General features: G+C 43.6%; 1 long non-coding RNA gene across 1 annotated transcript; it reads right to left on the bottom strand.

The window, feature by feature from the left end:
* Positions 1-2,682: 2,682 nt before the first annotated feature.
* On the bottom strand, positions 2,683-25,547 carry LOC309871174. The gene is made up of 5 exons (XR_014315071.1): positions 25,501-25,547; positions 20,349-20,584; positions 16,176-16,297; positions 11,049-11,101; positions 2,683-2,811 (listed from the first exon to the last, which is right to left on the bottom strand). It is a non-coding gene; the product is annotated as an uncharacterized lncRNA (long non-coding RNA).
* Positions 25,548-25,811: the final 264 nt, after the last annotated feature.

Genomic DNA, 25,811 nt, shown 5'->3' on the forward strand with positions numbered 1-25,811 from the left:
CGGCAAGTCATCTCGGGGGCCCCATCAGTGTTTTGTGAGGTCAGGAGCAGGGACAATAGCAGGAAGTCTAAGCAAACAGCAGAATGAATTTGCTTCTACTCTCTACGGTTTTGCTTATTTATTTGTTTTCTTGGCATGTTAACTATCTTGACGAGATTTCTGCAAAGTTCCTCTTGATCACTTCTATCAGGAAGAAAAGCTTGTCTCTTGGCCAAAGAGTTCCCCCAATGACCACGAACAGTGTTCTCATGTTCTGGAGGTAACTCACGTGCCTGTTGTGAAATATAGAGCAATGCTTCAGGTGAATGGTAGAGAGAGAAGGTAGAACCATGGGAAAGACCTCTGTTTCTTGGCATTTATCCCCAATAGGCCACTGTAGACTTTATAAATACTTGCTGGCTCCTCTTGCTTGTCGTAGGCAGCCCCAGTTCTAAAGTTCAAGTGTTGGTTTCACGCACACTTCATTTTTTTTTTTTAAGATTTTGTTTATTTATTTGGCAGAGAGAGATCACAAGTAGGCAGACAGGCAGGCAGAGAGAGAGAGGAAAAAGCAGGCTCCCCACCAAGCAAAGAGCCCGACGCAGGACTCCATCCCAGTATCCCGAGATCATGACCTGAGCCGAAGGCAGAGGCTTAACCCACTGAGCCACCCAGGGGCCCTCACGCACACTTTAATAAAAGAAAACATCCCAGCTGCTGTCACCTCCACCTTTGTGTCCTCCCCTAAATAAAAATATTCACGAACTGGGTAAGACTTGTAATTCTTCGTCTCACCCTTGCTTTCCTTTCATTCTCTCTCTTCTATCCAGGTATTTTTCTGGAGCCAGCTGCTCTCCAAGAAGATGAGTTACAGCTGCTAGTCATGGCCAGTGGGGAATACCTCTGTCTTGTGCTTTTGGATGTCACCAGGCAGGTTTTCCTGGTTTGGTTTTGGCATCTATCCTTAGCCAGATCCTGAGCTTTCCAATTGGTCCCCTTGATCACGGTATATGGGGTAATTAATGTGTGGTGCTGTTTGGTTTGTTTAGGAATGAAAAAAGTTAAGACATGCAACTATCCCTTCTTTTCCTTATTCACACTCTAGAGTTGATGGTGAGGCAACATTACTTAGAGAAGAACTTGACCTTTCATTCTGATGAGGTCTACCCCCAAACCTGTCTTTCTATGCAAAATCTCATCTTCTGCTTGTACTATGGATTCAATCATCCAAGAGGCAGTAAACACTCTCTGTAGGTAAATGAGTTGTGATAGATTAGAAATGTCTGACTTACAAGCAGAATGAGAACTGGCAACAGGTATGCCGTGTGTTCATCATCCTTGGTCTGTAACCAACAAGATTATGGAATTGCTTTTCCTATTATTTTTAAGGTCACAGTTCAGTCCATTGTTTCTGTTCCTGGAACCTATAATTACCTTTGAAAGAAATCTATTTTTACCTGGGTAATTGTATCCCATATCTCCATGCCACTCAACTTCTTACATTCAGTCAAGACATATTTATTGGGACCCACCTATGTGCCAAATACTATCCTGGGACCCTGACAATCCAGCAGTGAACAAGAACAAGATCCCGGTCCTTATAGACATTACTTCCTAAAGCAGGGAGGCAAATAATATGCAAACGGTGATACACATAAGAACATTTCAAGTAGCAAGTGCTTTGAGAAAGGCTCCAATGTGATAAAGAGTGACTAGAAGAGGATTTTGCTATTGTTTGTTTTTAAGATGAGAGATACCCTATGATATGCTCATATGACATTGGGAGAATTGCTGGATGGAAAGAGAAAGAGAAACTGATTATTCAGGAGAGAGAAAGAATAATTACAGGAACTCCTTGGATGTCCCTTTCTTTTCTGTACACTCTGCCTTCCCCAGAGCAGATAAGATTTTCTCTCTCCAATTGGTCCTCACCTTCTCTGTGCTTCCAGAACTTTTTTCCATCATATACACCATGTCCACCAGCTTCCCAAAGAAAGTCATGCATGACAGCTTTATTTGCCCATGTATCAAGTATTTTCATATAGGTTATGATATTTTTCTACAATCTAGACTCACTTGCGTGTTCTCAAATGTCAAGTGTGGATTGACTTCCTTCTACTTCCTCAAGAGGATCCATTTTCTTAATCCTTTCTCTCAAATAATTCTCTGCATCTGTTTTTTGCAATATCGAAGACAACTGTCAGCAAACTATTATGGTCATATAGTGTAACTCTTCCCCTGCAGAGAGTGAGAGAGAGATTCCTGTAACCAAATCGCCAAATTTATGGTCAGCTGCTCGACTCTTTCATAAATTCTTGACAAAATAAGCAAAACATGTGATTCACAAGGAAAGTTTGGCTCTAAATCCCCACTTGGATTTCCTAAATTTTGTGAGCTCAGCCAGGCCGTGCATGAATCTTTCAGACACCTTACCCCAAAGCCCAGGCTAACTCCAGACCCAAACTTACTCCTGATCTGAACTTAATCTTGACCCAGGAAGGAGTGTTTTTCTCTAAAATTCTAGAGCAAAGCCAACCAAGGCTCACCCCAGGGCAGAGTTTTTCATTAATATGGCTGCTGTAGAGGAAAAGGGCCAAGAGCCAGGAGGTCTCAAAAGAAAGAACCTAAAGAAATATCAACAGGAAAAAGGAACTAATGCAGAAAAGCTTTTAATCCTTTATTGATTTACCACTATGGCCCAAATGTTTCCTTGGCTTTGACCCATATCAAAGTTTCTCTTCTTCTTCTTCTTCTTCCTCTTCCTCTTGGTCTTCCTTTTCCTCCTCCAGTGTGTATGTGAAAAGGATTGGCAGAGGGGTTCACTGGCTCTTCCTAGAGATTAGAGCGTGCTATTGACATAAAGCTGACAGTTCATAATTAAGGACAATCAGATTTCCAACTGTTACTTCTTTAGCAGCTCTTCTCAAAAGCAATTCTCATACATTCTTACTCTTACATTATTTAGAGCAGAGATTGAGACCTGGATCCCTGAGACCTGTCCCCTCACCACAAGGTACTTGTTTGTGATGGTTCAGTAAAGGAACAGCCCTTCAGGCAGCCAGCTTGTCTGAAAGACAAGCTCTTTCAGAAAATTTCCATTTGCTATCGGTTAGAATCCTAATTGAAAATGTCTCTTTTATACAGTGTTTAAATTCTCAGCCCAAAGCACAATTTCTGTTTCTTTGCTTCACATCTTAACCCTGATCTCACCCCTACCTCATGTTAATTAATCTTGTCTGTTAAAATCTGTTTTGGGGGGCACCTGGGTGGCTCAGTGGGTTAAGCCGCTGCCTTCGGCTCAGGTCATGATCTCAGGGTCTTGGGATCGAGTCCCGCATCGGGCTCTCTGCTCAGCAGGGAGCCTGCTTCCCTTCCTCTCTCTCTGCCTGCCTCTCCATCTGCTTGTGATTTCTCTCTGTCGAATAAATAAATAAAATCTTTAAAAAAAAAATCTGTTTTGGGTGATCTCTCTTGGTCAATTTAATTCTACTATCAGGTGCCAGTTGAGTAAAAGCAAGCAGTCGTACTTGTTAGTTGTATTAATTTCAAATGTTTCATACAGTTCTCTGTGTTCTGTTGTTTCCAAGGTGTTAGAATGAATTCAAAGTCAATTATACTTTTTCTTTTATAAAATAAATGCTTATGTTCAGTTTTCTACTCAATTAGTGGACCTTTTCCTTATTGATTGGTAAAAGTTCTTTCTATATACAAATGTTTCTCCTGTTTTTCATTTGATATTTATGTTTGTTAATTTTTTAATGTGGAAAAGTTTTTATTAAATGATTAGATTATCATTTTTTCCTTTGTTTTCTGGTTTTTGTTTTTGCCTTATGATAGTCTTCTTCTTCCCAAGATAATGAAGTTATCCATTTAACTTTCTTCTAGTGTGTTTGTGGTATATGACATTGGTCAACAAACTATAGCCCTCAGGCTAAATCCAGCCAGCTGCCTATCTTTGTAAATAAAGTTTTATTGGGACACAGCGACATTCATTTGTTTATGTATTATCCCTATGCCTGTTTTCATACTACAGTGGCAGTTAAGTAGTTGTGACAGAGATGATATAGCTCACAAAGGCTTAAATATTTATTATCTGACCCTTACAGGAGAAGTTTTGTCAACTTCAGGTACATGGCACTAATATTTATTCTAGTTCTTTGTATTAAATAATCAGTGCTTTTTCGCACTGATTTGTCACCCTTATTAGATACAAACACATGCGCGCGCGCACACACATACACACACACACACACACACACACACACACATACAGGCTGTTCTGTTCCACTAATCTGCTGCCTATTTCTACAACAGTATCATACTTTTTTTTTAAATGTAGTTTAAAAATATGTTTAAAGTGCTGAGAATGAAAATTTTTCCACTATCACTGTCAAAATCTTTTTTTTTAAAAAGATTTTATTCATTTATTTGACAGAGAGAGAGATCACAAGTAGGCAGAGAGGCAGGCAGAGAGAGAAGCAGGCTTCCCGATGAGCAGAGAGCCCGATGCGGTACTTGATCCCACAAACTTGACATCATGAGCTGAGCCGAAGGCAGAGGCTTTAACCCACTGAGCCACTCAGGAGCCCCACTGTGAAAATCTTACTGACCATCTTTAAGTCCGTTCTTCTGAATGAAGTACAGAATCATTTTGTAAAATTCTTATATCTGTTATGAGCATTCATATACAACTCCTTATGTGGACATATGTTTTTATTTATCTTTTTTAAAATTTAAATTCAATTAACATATTATGTATTATTGGCTTCAGAGGTGGAATTCAGTGATTCATCCGTCTTATACAAGACCCAGTGCTCGTTATATCCTGTGCCTCCTTAATGTCCATCACCCAGGTACCCCACCCCCAACCCATCCCCTCCAGCAATCCTCAGTTTGTTTCCCAATTACTAGTCTCTTACGATTTGTCTCCCTCTCTGGTTTCATCTTCTTTTATTTTTTCCTCTCTTCCTCTATTATCCTCTGCCTTGTTTCTTAAATTCCACATAAAAGTGAGATCATATGATCATTATTTTTCTCTGATTGACTTATTTTGCTTAGCATAATACCCTCTAGCTCCATGCACATCATTGCAAATGGCAAGATTTCATTTTTGATGCCTGAGTAATATTCTGTTTCATATATTCATACACACACACACACACACAGACACACACACATCTTCTTTATCCATTCATCTGTTGATAGACATCTGGGCTCTTTCCATACTTTGGCTATTGTGGACATGGCTGCTATAAATATTGGGGTGCAGTTGTTTTTAATAATCTATTATTATTATTACAGATAATAATAATCTATTATTATTAGATAATAATTAGATAATTATTATCTAAGAGTGGATAGGACTGCTGGGTCATATGGCAAGTGTACGTTTAATTTTTTAAGAAACCACCTATCTTTCTTCTATTATATTTAAATTTCTTTTTCTTTAACACTATTTTGATTTTCTTTTTTGGGGAAATCAGTTATGATTCTGCTGTATCTCTTTTGACTCTTTCTTACATTTACTATTTTCTCTTTAACCCTTTTTAACTTTTATTTCCATTTCACTATATTTAGTTCCCTCATTCCTATCTTACATTCTGCCACAGAAACACCATTTCTTTGGTGTTTTCTGGGTCTTCTCTAGTTGCTGGCCCCCTGATCTCAGAATTTCTAACTAAGCTTAGCCTTTCATGTATTTCTGTTACTAACAACTTTTGCTCCAGGCTACCTCACTTTAAGGTTCCATTTGGTACTCATTTTGGAAAACCCATTTGGAAAGGTTTATCATTATCTACTAAACTGAAGATAAACACATCATAAGATCCTGGGAACCCTAGATCTTTATATATGAATCTTAATAGGTGATCTTTACATATGAATATATATGTATGTATATATAAAAAAGCCCTTTGTTAGTCATATGTATTAAATATATTCCCCTTCTTTGGCTCCCTTTTTTATTTTTTTAATGTTATTTTTGATTAACAGAACTTTTTATTTTAATGTATTAGTAAATAGATTCCTTATAGTTAGTGCTTTTTATTTTTTTTTATATTTTATTTGTTTATTTGACAGACAGAGATCGCAAGTAGTCAGAGAGGCAGGCAGAGAGAGAGGGGGAAGCAGGGAGCCCGATGTGGGGCTCGATCCCAGTACCTGAGATCATGACCTGAACCGAAGGCAGAGGCTTAACCCACTGAGCCACTCAGGTGCCCCTAGTTAGTGCTTTTTAATCTTCTAAGAAGTCTTTCCATATCCTGAGATCATGATTGATTTATTTATAATTTATACTATTTTCTACATTTATACTACTTTATTTTTATTTATTCTTATTATTATATAATATTATAGATATTATGTTACATGTATTATATATTAAGGATAATATATATAATATATAATATTAAATATAGTATATATTTATCCTACATTTACACTATTTTCTAGGAAATTTATTGTTCTGCCTTTCTTTTAAAAGAATAGTTTAACTGAATTTTATTTTTGTTTATATGTGAGACAGAAATTAATATTAATCTTTTTCCAAGTGGGTATTCAAATATCCCAGCACATTCAATGAAAAGACTCTTTTTCCCACTGCTCTATTTCATCACCTTTGATGTAATCAAGAGTCCATATATCTGTTTTATTATTCTTTTTTTTTTTTTTTTAGATTTTATTTATTTATTTGAAAGACGGAGATCACAAGTAGGCAGAGAGGCAGGCAGAGAGAGAGAGAGAGGGAAGCAGGCTTCCTGCGGAGCAGGGAGCCCAATCGATGCGGGGCTCGATCCCAGGACCCTGAGATCATGACCCGAGCCAAAGGCAGCAGCCCAAACCACTGAGCCACCCAGGCGCCCCTGTTTTATTATTCTAATCCATTGATAAATTTGGCCATTCTGAAGTCAATACCACAAAATCTACATTGCTATAGTTTTATAACAAATCTTGATACTGTTAGTTAATTTCTTCCATATTACCCTTATTTATATAGACATAATATTAACATAATATTTTATATATTAAATAAATTAATTTCCTATTAATACATATGTTATTTAATAAATAATACATTTATGTAAATACTTATATCCATATTATTTATATCCATTATTTATATATTTATACATATATTTATATGTATGTATATATATTTCCCTCTAGGCACAGCTTTATCTACATATATCCACAGCTATGAACATACAGTATTTTTATTATTGCTCAGCTTGAAAGATTTTATAATACTATTAGGTTCATAGCTATTTGGTATTGTTGTACCTTCCTAGTGATCTAAACCTTTAATTTTATCTTTTTCCAGTGTGAATTTATGTTACTTTTGCCATGTGCCTAGAAGCACTAGTAACCTGGGATGATATAAATCCAATTTTGGAGGATGAATAATTAAACTTGAGTTGCTGTCCCTCTAAAGGCCTATTTATTTCTGATTCAACCTACTCATAGGGTACAAGCATCCCTGAAGGTCTCAATCTAAAGGAAAGAGGGTCATCAAGCTTCTCTCTTGTTTTGCTTTTGTATTATCAGTTCTGTTCTTCATTGGCTCTCTGTGCATGTTTAAATTTTGTTATCTCATTTGCTTATCTCTTCATGGGTTTCTGTCCTGTTTCCTAAAGACCATCTCTTCTACTCCACTGAAGATACCAAGCGGCTTCCTGAAATTTTCTTTTGGAGCCTGTAGTACATTATTCTAAAGATATATTTGGCCTCTGAATCCTCCGCCTATTTTCTTTCACTTGTTTCTGTCATTTATTTACAGGTTCTATATTAAATTCTTTCCTCTTTAATCATAATTCTCATCACCATACTATAGATCACATTTATGGAGTGCTACTGTGTACTGTCCTAAAGCACTTCTCATGTATTGACTCATGTAACCCTCACAACAACAATGAAGAAAGAATTATTAACTTCATTTTATAGATGTGAATCCTGAGACACCAAAGTTAGGTAACTTGCCCAAGGTCACGGAACTATAATTGGTGGAGTCAGGATTTGAACCCAGACAGTCTGGCTCCATAGTACTGATGCTATACTGCCTCTCAGTCATATTTAAATCATTTTTAAATGGTAAAACCTACTTAAACTCAGTATTCTGACAACAGATAAGGTGTGTAGATTTCCCCGGGCTCCATTTCTATTTGCGTGAAGGTCAAACTCCATTCTCAGTTCCGCAGCTGAAGGGCAGGTTGGAGTACGTAACATTCAGCCCAGTCCTGATTCCAGTGGGTGTTCATCCATTTAAACCCTGCACCTGAGGCTCTGAACGGATTTGATTCTTGAAAAGCTACGGTTCTCCCTGGTTCCGACAGAGCTCTTTCTCTCATGCCAACTTCAATAGCTTTTTACCTCTAGGGATTTCTCTCCCAGGATGTAGGTACTACGGCCAGCCCCGACCCCAGGGTTTCTGAACATACATGCGCACGCATGCACACAACACACACACACGCCATCTCACTACTTACTGCCTAATTAACTCTTGGGGACTTGTGGTCTTTAGACGCACAGAGATGACAAGAGAAGAGGAGGAGAATCAACCTTGGTTATCTTACAGGACCCCACAGCAGAATGGTGGTTGGGTCTTTGAATCAAGAGGTAAACAGTGGTGAGGTCTGAAGAGTCTTGTGTTTTTCATGTATGTTCACTTTCATGATCTGAATGAGGGGAAGGGATGTCTTAACCTTCATTTGTCTATGTTGAGGATTCCTCTAAAATTTTGGTTTATGCTGTCCATTAGACTTAGTTTTGGTGGGTGGTTTTAAGTTTCCCCACACCACTCCCTGCCCTGATTTCATACATATTTTATTTAAAATAAGTGAGAGATTGGAGCACCTGGGAGGCACAGTTGGTTAAGCATCTGACTCTTAATTTCAGCTCAGGTAGTGATCTCAGGTCCTGGGATTAAGCCCCACGTCAGCCTCTGAGCTCTGCATGGAGTCTGCTTCTCTCTCTCCTTCTGTTCCTCCCTCCACTCATGCTTTCTCTCTTTCTCTCAAAAAATAAATAAAATCTTTAAAAAAAAAAAAAGTCAGAGATTGGGTCACCTAGGTGGCTCAGTTGGTCAAGCATCATCCTTCGGCTCAGGTCATGATCCCGAAGCCCCAGGATCAGGCCCTGAACTGGACTCCCTACTCAGTGGGGAGTCCGATTCTCCCTCTGTCCCTCACCCTGCTCTTGTGTTTTCTCTCTCTCTCTCTCAAATAATTAGATCTTGAAAGAAAGAAAAAAAGAAAATGAGAGATGCTGTACTAACAGCTGCTAATCAAGAATTCTTCTCAGCTGGGGTTCCTGGGTGGCTCAGTGGGTTAAAGCCCCTGCCTTTGGCTCAGGTCACCCAGGGTCTTGGGATTGAGCCCCGCATAGGGCTCTCTGCTTAGCAGGGAGCCTGCTTCCCTTCCTCTCCCTTTCTGCCCACCTCTCTGCCTACTTGTGATCTTTGCCTGTCAAATAAATAAATAAAATCTTTAAAAAAAAAAAAAAAGAAAGAAAGAATTCTTCTCAGCTAATGAGACTCCTGGGTGGCTCAGTCAGTTAGGTAGCTGCCTTCGGCTTGGGTCATGATCCCAAAGTCCTGGGATCAAGCCCTGCATTGGGCTCCTTGCTCAGCGGGAAGACTGCTTCTTTCTTTGCCTCTGTCTGCTTGTGCTCTCTCTCTCTCTGACAAATAAATAAATAAAATTTAAAAAAAAAGGAATTATTCTCAGATATTATTTTTAAAGCTTACCAAACAGATTAGATCAGATTAATGATCAAAGAAATTCATAAAGGTATTCATATTCATAAAGTGCCATATTAAATTCAAAACCTGATCACAGCTTCATCAGTGGCCTTTGTGTTTCTACAGATACTTTTCACCCACTTACCACCTCCCAAATGCTCAACACATAAAAGTAACCAATCAAGCTTTTTTTGTAAGGACAACCTCCTTTCTTGGATATGACTAGGAAGCAACCACTGTTTTCCTACCCAACTAGTACCGCTCTCCTCTTCTTCCTGAGTAACGCAACTCTAATCTTATTTGGAGTAACTACACTTTTGATCACTATTTAAAACTCTGGCTACATGACATTATTTTAGCTAAGGAAATGTGAGTAGAAGTTGTTGGTGAGGGCGACAATGCACAGAAAAATTCTTTCTAGATGGGCAGGCAGCTGGGGATTGCTCCCCACTTCCTCCTGCTTCCTACCTGAACACACACATGATGGCTGGATCTTCAGCAGCTGTGTTAGACCATGAGCAGCCTAGAGATGCTGACACAAGGCAGATGGACAGAGTAACTGGTAAGGGTCCCTCATGCCAGTTTGGGGCTTCATACTTCTGGACATCTCTTGTACAACAAAAATAATAATACAACATATTTTGTTTAAACCACAGTTACTTACAGTCTTTTACTAAAAGTCCAATACAATTTCTAGCTGAGATTTTTCTCTAAATAATAAAATTAATAAAAAGTGAATGCTTCTTTAGTGCCTAAGATGTGCTGAGCGATGAGTGATATTTTATGTGATTTTACACACTCAGCCACATCCTAACTGGGTCTAACGTTGCAGCCCAAACACCAACAATGGCCCCAGGATGGAGTGCGCTGGTTAAGCGTCTGCCTTCGGCTGAGGTCATGATCCCAGGGTCCTAGGATCAAGCTGCGCATCGGGCTGCCTGCTCCGGGGGAAGCCTGCTTCTCTCTCTCCTACTCCCTCTACTTCCTGCTTTTGCTGTCTCTCTCTCGCTCTCTCTCTCTCTCGCTGTCTGTCAAATAAATAAATAAAATATTTTTAAAAGTAAATAAATAAATAATGGCCCCAGAAAACACACGGGGCACAGCATCTGAGCAGCGGCAGTGCCTGCGGTTAAAGCTAGGTAGTCTCCAGGCTGCTGGGCGTCTTTCACAGCATTCTCTGACTTTTCTAAGCCTCAGATCATAAATGCCACCCAAACCCCAAACTACACAGACTGAGCAGCCATCCTGGGCGGGGACTGGCCAGCAGCTGTCGCATCCAGGTGCCGGGCCTCCCACCACCATGGGGCCTGCCAGCTGGGGTTCCACATTCACATACCATTCGGGAATCTTGCAGTGTAAGTCATCCTTTGGCAAAATCCCGTTTTTCTCCTGAGTAAAACAGGAGCAGAGCGGTTGTCAAAATTACTGATGAGCGATCCCTCGGCATTTTTATCACTAAGTGGTCAGGCACATTAACACATATGCAGGCCATCCCCGGTTTTTCTGTTTGCAGCTGTGTTAGCCTTCACAGGTGAGCCCCCAGTAATAATCAGATTCACTTCTAAGAATTTGCCCAGATTCAATGGAACATTTATATATATTCTTATAAGGTGTTTTCTAGCCCTTTCTCACTCAACTTCAAACCTTTTGTCTATATTGAACATTCCTCTGAAATTCTCACTCAATTTCAAATTAAAATGTTACTATTGTTAATACAAAAGTTGGGTATTCATCCTTTCTGATGGAGGCATAAAACTCCATAGTGTATATGGACCACATCTTCCTTATCCATTCGTCCGTTGAAGGGCATCTTGGAAGAGATTATGTTGAGTAAAATAAGTCAAGCAGAGAGAGTCAATTATCATATGGCTTCACTTATTTGTGGAGCATAACAAATAACATGGAGGACATAGGGAGATGGAGAGGAGAAGGGAGTTGAGGGAAATTGGAAGGGGAGATGAACCAGAGAGACTATGGACTCTGAAAAACAACCTGAGGGCTCTGAAGGGGCGGGGGGTGGGAGGTTGGGGGAACCAGGTGGTGGGTGTTATGGAGGGCACGGATTGCATGGAGCACTGGGTGTGGTGAATAAACAATGAATTCTGTTACATTGAAAAGAAATAAATAATAAATAAATAGAGAAAACTTAAAAAAAAAATGTTACTATTATGCTTATAGGATGGCTGCTTTTCTGCTTTTCTTTCTCACCCGAAATCTGTTCAGACTGAGAGCATCTGACTGAAAAGTCAGAGTCAGTGATACACCGATTTCAACACATGGGAAAAACACTGAAAATTTTACCAGTGAGCCAATATTGCATGAGGACCCCCTTTTGAACACATGTGTTGCTGGTCTGTCTCTGAGTTTGAGAAGCCTGAAGAGATGGGCCAGGTATCAGGAACAAAGGACCGTTCCTATGGCAATCTAGATAATTCCCTCCCTTCAAAGCGTGATTTGATAGTGATCGGAAGACTCCTCTAGCAGCAAACCCCGTGTCACCCCGCCCATGACCTATCGCTAATGTCTGAAATCCTACCAGAGTTTTTTTCAGTTCTTACACTTAGGGGATACAGATGCTACTGGGAAAGACAGCAACATATGGTTTTCTTCAGTAGGTAGAATGACCCAGTTTATCAGTGCCTAAGAGCTACCAGCGCGTGTATAAATCAGAACACCAAAAAAGGAGTGTGGTTGCGGGGGAGGGGTTGCAGGGGGTGGTGAGGGCATGAGGGGCACCAAGAGACATGCTGACCAGTGGGGGAGCTCAGAGGCTTAGGGGCAGGAGAGGAGGGGCCCAGGAGGGGCCCCAGGAGGGGTGAGTTCCTTGGAGAGGTGGGGGCTCACAGAGAGGTGAGGCCCAGAGCAGGGGTCCAGTGAGGGAGCCTCAGAGAGGACAACTGGACACAGAGTCTTCAGCACCCAGCCTTGGCCCGGGTGGGGCACCTGGTAGATCTGATCACTGAGTGAGGGGCAGCAGCATGTGGGCCCTGGGTCCCAGAGGGAGAGGGGGTTGAATGAGGGAAGAAGAGGAAGAAGACAGAATAGTCCATTGTCTCCCACTTCACAGTCACCCTCCTCTGTGAGCCTAGCCCTGACACATGGTGGATGCTTTCCCAGTCCACCCCAAGCCCCGCCTCACTGCTCCCCTTGCCAAGGTCAGTCTCCAAAAACTGGTTGTCCAATCACATGGGGATGAGTCAGGGCCCTGCCAGGCTGCGTAGGGCGTGGGTGTGGGCGGGAGCCGGCAAGACTTGCACAACCCTGGCCGCTGAGGTCACTGGAGGGAGCCCAGCTGCCTCATGAAGCCGCAGAGGGACCCCTCCAAAGACTTCAAGGGGAGGGGTGCCGGGCAGCTGGATTTCTGGCTTCCCATCTGGCTTGGCCCTCTGAAGTGCTCTGTCACTTCCTGGACCAGAGTATTAGCAGGGATAATGAGTCCCTTCCTGTCTGCCCCTGCGGATAAGGGGAGGTCCTAGGAAATGTTAGAACCAACACCCCTGACATCCCCAAACTTGACCTTCTATTCCAGTATCGCTCTGGGCATTCCTGGGTTGTAAAGTGGGATCGTGGCATCCGAGAAGATTCCAGAACCTCTGGCAGTGTGGAACATTCCACCTTTCCCAGGACAACTGGCCTGGGGGATTCCTGGCCAGTTTGAGTCTGATGAGAGGCGGTTAAGGGATGCCAAGTCTCCAAGCCAGGTCAGCTCAATCTTGGAGACGTCAGAGCCAGCCCGAACTTGTGCCAAGTTTCGGATCCATCCACCTCAGTCCTCCAAAACCATCTGCTGACGCAGGAAGCCAACCTGATAGGAATAAAGGCACATATCACTGGAGATGGTACAGAAAACACCAAGTTAGAGATAGAGAAACCTATCCCTTCTCATACCTAGAGCTTGTCCCATTTGAGCTGAAGGCAACAAAGAAACTCCAGGGCAGCGATCCCCAAAGTATATGCCTCTAATGGGGGGAGGGAACAGAAAAAGGAGGGGAGATTTTTTTAATCCCCCCAGCTGTCACCACACCCACCTGCAGAAATTCTGAATCATCTTCTAGATAAGAAGGGCTGCAGTATTGACAGCCAAAAAGATTCAGTAACTTTTCTAAGCACCTCCTTGTTCTGGCATCATGTGTAGATTTCCTCAAGGTGCTGGGACACACACGGTTAAAGAACCTTTGCTCCCCAGTGGGTCATCACTCTGGACCTGTATGAGCATGACTATTTATTTACTCACGAGACAGTCCTTTAGGAGTGTCTGAACCAGCCTAACTTCACCCTTAAGGTGGGATGCTACTGAGGAAGTAACCCGCTGGCCCAGCCTGATCCCAGATGCTCATCCAGGTAGGTGAGGCTGGGTCTCACGGTCACAGGCAGCCTCCAGCTCTGGTGGGACCAAGTAGCAAGCAAAGCAGGGGTTAGGCCCACAGGTGGAAAGAATGCAGGTAGTTTCAACCATGCAGCATTTGGGAGTCTGGTCAATTAGGTTTTTGCAGCCAGGAATCTGCAACTGAGCTCCGGAATTTAGGAGAATTCTCCAGTCTGTGGGCTGGGCAACAAGCGGGTATAGGCAGAGAGGCAGGGGTCTTGGGAGGCGACCAGGAAGGGAACCCAGGAACAGAGGCCAAAGGGAAAACAAATGGGGTTCAATCTGGAATGTTGGGAGTTGGCTCTGGATGACCTTGCCTTGGATCAGACAGAGGGAGGGAAGGGGAATGAACAGCACAGAGTCATGGGAGAATATGGGCCGGATGGAGGGAGCACTGTGAGCCTGCCATAGAGGGCAGCCATGAACTCTGTGGAGGAAACCTGGGAGCTGGAAGTAAGGGTCAAGTCGCTGAGCAGCAAAGGAGTCTGTCCTCTGACTCGTTAGGGTGCACAGCCAGGGTCCTCTCCAGCCCGCATGGGGTCATTGTATGAATGGAAAACAGCACCCCCGGCAGGCAGACCAATTGAGTAGATGCACCAGAGACTCTCAGGCGGCACCTCTGTACAAAGAGAAAGACGGCACATCCTTCTGCAGAAGCAGCCCACGCCAAGACACACGACTTTCGAACAGAGCAGGAGCTGAGTTGCAGCACCCCCTTAGTTTCTTGGTCAGCTTCTGCATGCAGTCTGCAAACTGGACGTCTGTATCTAAATGCTCTGGGAACTGCTCAGAGAGGTGGCGTGTGAACCCTCCTGTTCTCCATGGTGGCTGTGGGCAAGCCTGGACCTCCCAGCAAGAAACAGCAACCTTAGGTGGGCTTAACTCCGCGGTGGGAGGAAGGGGTTTTGAAGTAAACGGGAGATCGTGCCTTTGAAAACCCCACCCACGCCTCAGCTTCCTCCCCGTTGTGTAGTCCTTAATCGATTTCCTGTTCACACATGTCGGAACTTCCAAGAAACCGTGCTAGTGACATTCTCTCCCCACCCAGCGGCCACCGAGCCACAGCTGGAGAGAGACTGACAAGATAGGCAGCCTCAGCCATGAGCTTCTGGCGTGAATCCTGACCTGCAGGTTATAGTAATTACCAGTAACAACTAACATTTATGGAGCACACTGCAATTTATCAAATGTCTTCACACAGCATCTCATTTCCTCCCTATGAGGCAGGGATGACTGGTAGGGCTCTCACAAATGAAAAGACAGACTCCAAGATGTCTGACCTGGCTGGGGCAGGGGGTGGGGAGGGTGTGGAGCAGCAGGGTAATCGGGAATATGCCCCTCTGGAGTCTGACTGCCTGGGTTCCCATCCCAGCCCCTGCCATGCCCTGGCTGTGTGACACAGAGCAACTTGCTTCACCTTTCTGTGTCTCTGTTTCTGCAAGCATGAGGTGGGGGTGTCTGTAGCTGCTTCATGGACCAGGGGGTTGTGGCAATTAAAATGTTTAGAACACTGCCTGACATGTGACAGATGATCCCAGCAGAGAGGGTCTACTTTCCTAGCCAACTCTGGAAAATCAGATCCACCACTATGTCCAAAATCTTACACCTTTCGGCAGCCCATTTGAGGTCCAATTGAGTTTGGGTCTGATCGCTGTGTCACATGTGGGAAATTTAACCACCTGTGGAGCATGACTTGGCCCCTACGTATCCTGTCACAGTGGGCTGAGCACTCAGGGAAGGTGGCCACAGTGCAGGTGACAGGACAAATGAAGCAGATGGACTGGGTCTGGGCTGGGCTGGCCAGTGTGTGCTCCCCAAGAAGGACCCTCTAGCCAAAGGGGCTCAAGGGGGAGTACCGATTCAATACAGCCCCTTCCGCTTTTCAACAGCATCCTCCCAGTTTTCCACAGAAACCCCAAATACTGACTTCTAATGTGCAATGTCTTGGTTTTCAATTTTAGCAACTGTTTTGAATTTCCTAAAACACTGCATGGGCCAGACCAGAGCCAGCCGCAGGCCCCCAGCCTGAGCTACTTCTCCAGGCTGCCCTCCCTGACTGCCACGCTCTGGAGCCTTCAGTGCCTGCTGACCACATACCTCTTCCCAGACCAGTTCTTGCCTGTCCTCAATGGACACTGGTTGCTCTCCTGGTTGCTGGTTGCTCTCCTTGAGGTCTGTAGGTAGGAAAATGCCGGTCACGGAAGCAGTGGGTGTTCCACCTGGAGCGCAGCAGAGGGAAGGTGCCGTAAGTAATTAATTACTCAATTACCATGGAGCATGAAAAAGACAGTGCTATGTAAACAAGATAAACCGAGTCACACTTCTGCATGGAAAGGCACAGTGAAAAGTGTTAAGGAAGTGTGTCACACACATGTAAGATACCATGTGCTTCTATGGAAGACAGTTCGGCAGCTCCTAACTGTGTGATAGTTGCACAACCTTACACTCATACGAAAAACCACTGAATTATACATTATAAATAGGTTAAAAAGAAAAAAAAGAAAGATACCATGTGCTTACCGGAATTTGTTAGTAGTACTTGACTCGGGGGGAGAGCTTGACACCGCAGGAAAACCCCTTCTGAAAGTTAGGAACCTCAAGATCATCTCCCCCAACCTCTCATAGTAATATGGGGAAACTGAGAGGAACATGCTTACAATTCCAGAGCTGGTGCCCAGCCTTCCGACACCGACGTGGATCTCCCCGCATACCCACTAAAGCCGCTCTCCCGGCCGTGATTGGCCATCCTCGCTTTCCAGGGCCAGGCATTTCGTTCCCCGGGGTACATCCCCGTGTGTGTCCCCAGGCACGCTCACTAGGATCACGTCTGCACTGGAGCCTCGGGAAGGTGAGGACATAGAACTCACATTCGTAGGGCCCCTTGTTTGTTACCCAGGGGCCTCAGTGTGTCCCTTTTTCTGAAAAAGGCACATGGGCATGGAAGAGAGGACCCAGCCCGGGGTCAGGCAGACCTCCTACAAATACCACATATGAGCCAGGTGACCTTGTGCGGGGGGCGTCTGGCATACTTCCTCTCTTCGGGGCTGCATCGGGACTCGCTCCCACTTGGTATGGGTGTAATCATTAGGAGGTTTCCCTACCCCCCCAGCTGCAGACATGTTGCTGAGTGACTGCAACACTGAGCCCCTGACTCTGGCCCAGGAATGCTTTTTGGCTAATAAATAACATCTTGAGAAATGACACAAAGTCCCTGAACCCACCAAAGGGAGAGTTACACGCGCGCGCACACACACATGCACACACACATACACATGCATATGTACCACCGAGTGGCTGCGGGCACAGGGCTGCTGAGGAGGTGGCCCTCGGGAACCCAACCCTGGAAGCTAAAAGCCAGTCTTCAGGTCACCCAGGTCCTCCCGGCACCAGGGGCCAGCAAATGCCCTGGCTGAAGCTGGTGGGCCCTGTGCTCATCTGGTCGCTGGCACCGAGACGCCTTCTCCCTGACTTCTGAATCCATTTGGCAGTCCTGGTGCACGTTGAGACCAGACTGCTTTAGCAGTGAACTACAGAGACAATGATCTCAGCAAGACTGAGGCAACAGGATGAGAGCTGAATGGCGCCTGTACTCCTATGCGGGTCAGTGAACACAAGCTACTCGTGCCTACACTTGAGGGGATCTGCATTCAGGGCAACAAGGATTTGCCAGAGAGGAACAGCCAGGGACTGAAGAAGAGCAACATTTGCGAATCTTTACAGGCAGTTATGGAACAGGCAAAAGAAATCAGGGACTTATTATCAACTCCATCTTTTGGGTCCTAATTAAGACAATCGCCTAGGTTTCTCGGCTACTGTCCTCTCCATCTATAAGGGGGTAAACTGTCTGGTAATGAACAGCTAATAACTGTTTTCAATACGCCAGGTGCTGTATTGAGCAGGGAATCAATACCGCCCACCCACAAATGCACGTGTGCGGACACACATGGGGCGCCCAGACCCAGGAAGAGAAAACAGTGAGAAAGAAACCAGGAAGGAGGTGATTCTTCCTGAGAGGTAGCTGGAGCAGTAAAAGGGATGGGTCACAGAAGCCAAGGGGAGAGACAGAAGAGGGAGCAGCTGGCTGGCATGTCACACGTGGCCAAGAGGTTAAATTGGATGAGGACTAAAAAAAGGCACTGGGACTGAGCAGTGAGAAGGTCACGAGGGACCGCGAGGACAGTTCCTTGCTCTGTAGACTGGAACACAGACGGGAGGGAAGGGGTGGAGGCAGCGGGGACAGATTGGTGCATTCAGGAAATTTGCAAAAGCAAAGACAGAAAAGAGTGATGGGTCCGGTGGGCTCTGTAGTTCGTAGGGAGGGATGAGGAGCACAGCGGCGGAGGGGAGCTTCCCGCAGGTGGACGGACACAGGAGGAACGAGGCCTGACCAGTAGAACAAATGTTTGACAGAGGAGACGGCCAGGCAACGAGGATGGGGAGACAGCTTAGAGCTAAACTCCAGTTTTTCCTTGGAGCGGCAGCTGAGGGGGATGTGGGCCATCCGCCTGAAGGAGTCTGAGAAGTGGGCTTCCGTCCTTTCCCCCGAGGAAGCGCTATTGTGGCTATTGCCCCAGTTGCAGAATCCCGACACATATTCCTGTCCACCCACTTCCCCCCACACACAAGCAAGCTCACATGTTTCCTCACTCCATGTGCCCAGGGACAGTCCCTTCTCTGGGCCTCATTTTCCTGCCTGAAGCTCCTGACAGTCATGGGGCTGCCTTGGGGGTCATCTGGGGAGGGGAGGTGGGCCACGCAGATGGCAGGGAGTGGGGAGGTGTGGAGGGCGGTAACTCAGGGCTTGGGCATGCAAGATCAAGGCTTAGGGATTCCACAATCAAAGCCCAGCCTCCCTTCAAGGGCTGGGATCTCCCCAATTGATGGGCAATTCCCGTTCTGCCTGTTCTCCAATAATGCTTCCGTTTCCAGTCCAAAGATGAACTCAAAGAAGCTTGTATCCAAAAGAAGGATTAAAAAAAAAAAAAAAAAAGAGTGAATCGGATGGGAGAGGTCTCGGCTGCCAGCATGTACGCAATGCCGCCTGTTCTTGAGTGCTTTCATAATCCACGGTGAGTCACAGCTGCCCGCAGAGCTGGATCCTAAGTCTGCCTGGAGGAAGGTAAGGCCTGCTCCTTAACCATCTGCGGCCATAGCCTCGCCCGGAAAGAACGGGAAGAACGCAGCCCCTGGGCAGGCAGCAACTCCAGATGAGGCCGCAACAGTGGGAGAGATCCCCTGATTGGCAAAATTCCTCTCTGAGACAACAACAAAGTCCTTTTGTTCCATCCCATGAACATCTCTGGGAGGGATAACACATGGAATCCCAGCATTTTAAAGCTGAGAGGAACTTTAGACTCGTCCAGTCAAATCTCCTGGCCTCAGATGAGAACATGGAGGCCCCGTGTCCGGTGGGAGATTAGCAACCATGCAAGGTCACACCATGAGCTAGTAGTGGAGTAGGGACTTGAACTTGGGTTTCCTGACAGTAAGCCCATGATGTATAGTAGGGCTGATGATGATCTATTTAGAATATTGTCCCCATTGGGGCACCTGGGTGGCTCAGTCAGCTGGGCATCCGGCTCTTGGTTTTGGCTCAGTTCACGGTCTCAGGATTGTGGGATTGAGCCCTGCATCAGGCTCCCTACTCAATGTGGAATCTGCTTGAGATTCGCTCTCTCCCTCTCCCTCTCCCCCTCCCCCCATGCACACTTGTGCTCTCTCTCTCTCAAATAAATAAATAAATCTTCATTAAAAAAAAATATTGTTCCATGTCCATTGATAGACAAGTGGTAAAGAACATGTGATGTATCTATATGCAATGGTATATTATTCAGCCACAAAAAATGAAATCTTGCTATTCGCAACAATGTCGATGGATCTAGAGAGTATAATGCTAAGCAAAACAAGTCAGTCAGAGAAAGATAAATACTGTATGATTTCACTCATATATGGAATTTAAGAAACAAAGCAAAGCAGGGGAAGGAGACAAACTGCAAAACAGGCTGTTTATAAGAGAGAATAAACAGATGGTTACCAGAGAGGCAGTGGGTGGGGGATGGGTGACATAGGTGAAGGGGATGAAGAGCGTCCTTATCCTGACCAGCACTGAGTAATGTACAGAATTGCTGAAACACTCTATTGCACATCTAAAACAAATAAAACACTGTCTGTTAACTGTACAGGAATTAAAAAATTTTTTAATTAAAAAAAATATTACCCCCTGTATTTCATCAGGAGACCAAGTGGTTCCCCCACTTCAATATGACCTACCTCCACCTGCTCTCCTTACACAGTCTTAGCCAGAGTAATCCCAAAGAAGCTTCGCTTAAGCTCCCAAGTTCTCAAAATTCCCATAGTTGGAGTTCTTGAGAAAACAGTATCTGGATGCCGGTGGAATCTCCAGGTCTGGAGCCTGTTCGTCTGGATGTGGTTCTATCTCGGACACTTCCCAGTGTCTTTAGGCATTACGCATGTTATCTGACTTACTTGAATCTCAGTTGTGTCCTCTGTGAAATGGGATAAAAACATAAGGATTATTGTGAAATCCCTGAAATAATTTCTGAAAAGTGCTTCACACGTGCCTGGCACAGAGCAAACGCTCACCAAAAGGAAGCCACTGTTTAAACAGGAGACACTCCCCTGCCTCCACACAGAATGGGGACTTCCTGCTGGGGGCACCCATGAAATGTTACCTGCAGGCTGACCCTCAGATCCTCGAAATCCTCATGATAATCTGTGTCCAGAGCCTTCTGGGAACACCTCAAACTCCACCAGCAAAATGGGCACTGGGTGACCTGAATCCTTTCTAGGTCCTGGCCCTGTAGTTGCTGGTGTCCAGGTATAAGAACATTGGAATTGCCACATCCTACCTGATATTTTCTCTGGCAGTGGCAGCAATTGTCTGAAGGAAAGCCGGCTGTCTTATTGGCTTCCTCCACAAAATGTTACAATGCCACCCCCACCACAACATCTGTCCTGGTCTCACTTAAGAAGCAACCAATTCTGTCATCCAAGAGTTATCTAACAAGCGAATGCCAGAAAATCTTTTCTTTTTTATAATTGTTTTATTTGAGTATATTTATTTGTTTTTTAAAGATTTTATTTATTTTACCGAGAGAGAGACAGCGAGAGAGGGAACACAAGCAGGAGGAGTGGGAGAGGGAGAAGCAAGCTCCCCGTTGAGCAGAGAGCCCAGTGTAGGGCTGGATCTCAAGACCCTGAGAACCGAGGGCAGACATTTAACGACTGAGCCACTGAGACACCCCTATTTGAGCATATTTAAAGTATATATTCTTTAATCACTTCTCAGCCTTTGAGTTAAGATCAAGCGTAAAGTATGTGTTTTAGAGGAATACTGACAGAAGTGAGAGAGGCATCTGACTAGAGACAGCAGGCAAAGGGGAAGGTGAGATGATGAGGCTTGAAGACAAGGATGAAATAAAAGTCTGTATGCTGAATGGGGAGTCCTCCTCGCCCCTTCCCCTGCTTGGTTCCTACGATGCTGGCAGCCTGATTCACATCCCCCAGGAAGGAGAATAAAGCACCTTGAACAGGAGAACTGAATCACATGTGGAGAAAGACCTACAGATCCTACATATAATGACATTTGGAAGTGCCTCATTGCAAAAGTGCCATCCTTGCCCTGGTCGCCCTATGGCAGTTGGCCTCAATTCTATTAGATTCAACACCTTTTTTTTTTAATAGCTTTATTGAGATATAATTGACATATAGTAAGCAGCTCACATTAAGGTATACATTTAGAGAGTTTTGACATATGCATCCACTCATGAAACCATTACAGGTAATGCACATATCCATCCTCTCAAAAGTTAATCTCCCCTCCTGCCACTCCCTTTTTCACATCCAATCCCCAGTTATTGATCTTCTTTCTGTTGCTATAGGTTAGTTTGCATTTTTGAGAATATTCTTAAAATGGAATCATATGTATAGACTTTTTTTGCCCAGCTTCTCTCATGGAGCATAACTATTTTGAGACTTGACCATGCTGTGGGTACAAACACCTTCTTTTTTATAAGTTTTTTATTTTATTTTATTTATTTATTTGACAGATAGAGATCACAGTAGGCAGAGAGGCAGGCAGAGAGAGAGGAGGAAGCAGGCTCCCTGCTGAGCAGAGAGGCCGATGTGGGGCTCAATCCCAGGACCCTGGGAACATGACCTGAGCTGAAGGCAGAGGCTTTAACCCACTGAGCCACCCAGGTGCCCCTTTTATAAGTATTTTGAAATATCCCCTTTATGAACAGAAGTGAAATTCAGTTAAAATAATCAACCTACACATAATTTTTAAAAAATCATTATAGTGCCCTTACAAAGGAGAAAGAGAAGAAAAGTAATTATGATACAATTAACTGTGTTGCACTGTGAAAGCACATGGGCAACATAATAGTGGATATTTTCATCTTTTTACAATGAATAAGCTTGGATTTAAGATAAGTTACACAATATTCAGCTGAATTTTGCTGAGACTTCCTTCATTATATATTTTTTAAAAGATTTTATTTATTTGCGAGAGAAAGGACTCAAGCACGGTGGAGAGTCAGAGGCAGAGGGAGAAGCAGGATCCCCGCTGAGCAGGGAGCCCCATGCAGGACTCCGATCCCAGAACCCTGGGACCACAACCCGAGCTAAAGGCAGATGCTTAACCGACTGAGCCACCTAGGCACCCTCTTTCATTATATTTTGTTACATTTTTTTATATTTGTCATCTTAAAATGAGGTCTACATTGGTATATTTGGATCCCCAGGAGTAAGACAATTACTTGCAGACTAATATCAGCATATTTGATCACAAGCAGGGCTGTTGTCAGTGATATGTCCTTCTAAATGGTAAAGAGCCCTTGGTTAAGTTTTAAACAAAGCTAAGCCCAGTGTCCCCTTAATTTAGGTGGTCGTTGCATTCTTGGAAATGCAATTTTATAGAAATCTCAAGGTATCTTAAATCCATGTAAAAAAATTTATTTGTCTTTATATATCCTAGATCAAATCATTAAGTGAAGCAGAACACAGATAGGGTTGCCAGATGGGAAAAAAGCAATATTTGAAACATACTGATACAAAAAAAAAATTTTTTTTTGTTTACCTGAAATTTAATTTTAACTGGGTGTTCTTTATTTTATCTGCCAACCCTTCACATGTGGCAATCTTTATTGTATGGAAGTATCTGGCAAGCCAACTAGCCCACCTGACCCCACATACTAGACCCTGGTAGACCTTTAAAAAAAACTTGATTCCTCTACATTTGCAATACTCCTGACACCAAATGAGTCAAATTTTCTAATTTTTCAGGTATATATCAACTGGATATCCTACAATTCAATTTTGATACTTAACTACCCAAAGTTAATACATATCCTCCACAGATTAAGGACTCAATCCCACAAGACTGTCCCCACTTTAGATACCAGTCATAAGTCCCAGGCTGTCAACTCTACTTCTGACCAATCAGCTATAAATTAGACTTCCCACAACCCCCTCCTCAGGTTTGATAATTTGCTATGTAGCTCACAAAACTTGAAGAAACATTTGCTTACATTTACCTGCGTATTATAAGAGATATGATAAGGAATATAGATGAACAATAAGATGAAGAGGTACGTAAGGTGAGGTCTAGAAGGTCCTGAGCACAGGAGCTTCTGTTTCAGTGGAGGTTGGGGTGCATGACTCACCCAACACCTCAATGTATACACCAACCCAGAAGTATTCAACATAGTCTCGGTTGGGAATTTTAATGGAGGCTTCATCATTAAGACATGACAGTTTTTAAACTCAATCTCTAGCCCCTCATTCCTTCACAGAGGAAAAGAAGTAGGGCTGAAAGTTCCAAGCTTCTAATCATGACTTGGCCTTTCTGATGGCCAGCTCCTATTCTGCCCAGGAACCCAACATTAGAACAAAAAATGTTCCTATCACCAGGAAATAAATCAAGGGATTTAGGAACTCTGTGTAAGACACTTTAGCACTACTATTATTCAGGAAATTACAAGAGCTCTAGGAACTCTAGGAACTCAAATACATGTATATTTCTTATGCCACAGTCCCTACTAAAAATCTTCACAACTACTACTTCAGGTGACTACTAAAAATCTTCACAACTTTTCAAAATGTTCCTAGGAGCTATCCCTAATGAGAACCACTGTCCTACAGTGAAGATCACCAGAAGAAAACCCTACCAATGCACACAGAGACCCCCCCATCAGCATTTTAGTAATTGACTCAAACATTAATGAGCAGCTAAGAATCCACAGACATTGAAAAAGTCCCCAAAAGTAAAAAACAAAGACCAGAACAAATACACAAGAAACTGAGACTTAAAGAAAAGATCAAGAAGAAAAGAACTTCAGGAACGAAAATTGTATTCAGTGTTTGGAAGAGATAATAACAAGAAGAGGATTCTAATAGAATGGGCAGAGGAAGTAGGAAACCTATAAGAACACCTGAAAATTAAATATGCAATAGCTAAGGTTGGGGGAAAATCAATAGGAGGGATGGAATATAAATTCAAGGGAATCTCCCAGAAAACAGAACAAAATAATAATGAGAGAGAGAATGAGCTGGAAATTAGGATAGAATGATCAGGAATGCCAGACAATTAGGAGATTAATTCAAGGAGCCCTATAAGAATTAATAAGCAGGGGCGCCTGGGTGGCTCAGTGGGTTAAGCCGCTGCCTTCGGCTCAGGTCATGATCTCAGGGTCCTGGGATCGAGTCCCGCATCGGGCTCTCTGCTCAGCAGGGAGCCTGCTTCCTCCTCTCTCTCTCTGCCTGCCTCTCTGCCTACTTGTGATCTCTCTCTGTCAAATAAATAAATAAGATCTTAAAAAATATATATATATTTAAAAAAAAGAATTAATAAGCATCCTAGAAAGAAAAAAAAAAGAATTCTAAAAAGAGAAAACAGATAAATGAGAAAGGAATTTTCAAATAATTTAAGAAAAAATATTAGTAAACAAAAGACTTGAGTTTCTAGATTAAAAGAACCCAGGAAATGTCAGCACTAAAAACACAATCCATATCAAGATAACATTTCAAAACACCAGGGAAAAAAAAGTTTACATCAAAATAATCAGCAATAAGAATGGTCACATCTCAGCAATAATACAGGAAGCTAGAAAACATGGAGCAATGCTTTCAGAATTCTAAGGAAAAATATCTTTTTTTTAAAAAAGATTTTATTTATTTATTTGACAGAGAGAGATCACAAGTATGCAGAAAGGCAGGCGGAGAGAGAGAGAGAGGAGGAAGCAGGCTCCCCGCCGAGCAGCAAGCCCGATGCGGGACTCGATCCCGGGACCCCGAGATCATGACCTGAGCCAAAGGCAGCAGCTCAACCCACTGAGCCACCCAGGTGCCCCGAAAAATATCATTTTGAGTCTACAATTCTATACCCAGATGAATTAACTACCAAGGGCGAGGATAAAGAAAAATTCAGTCTTGAAAATCTCAAAGGACTTTTCTTCCATGCCTTTTTTCCCCTCAGGAAGCTATTTAAGAATGTGATTCATGAAAACAAAGGGGGTTAATGCACAAAAGAAAAAGAAAGAGAAAGACGTGGGATTCAGGAAATGGGATCAAACACAGTTGAGAGTCAAAGGGGGATTTCCAGGATGGAAATTTCCAGAGCCACTGCTGTGCTGCCAGCCCAGAGAGTGACCAAGTCAGCTTAGAGCAGGACCTGGGAGGCAGAAAGGTTATCTGAAGCTACCAGGGGAAGTT

This window comes from Mustela nivalis (assembly GCF_964662115.1).
Source record: "Mustela nivalis genome assembly, chromosome: 8".
Classification (NCBI taxonomy): domain Eukaryota; kingdom Metazoa; phylum Chordata; class Mammalia; order Carnivora; family Mustelidae; genus Mustela; species Mustela nivalis.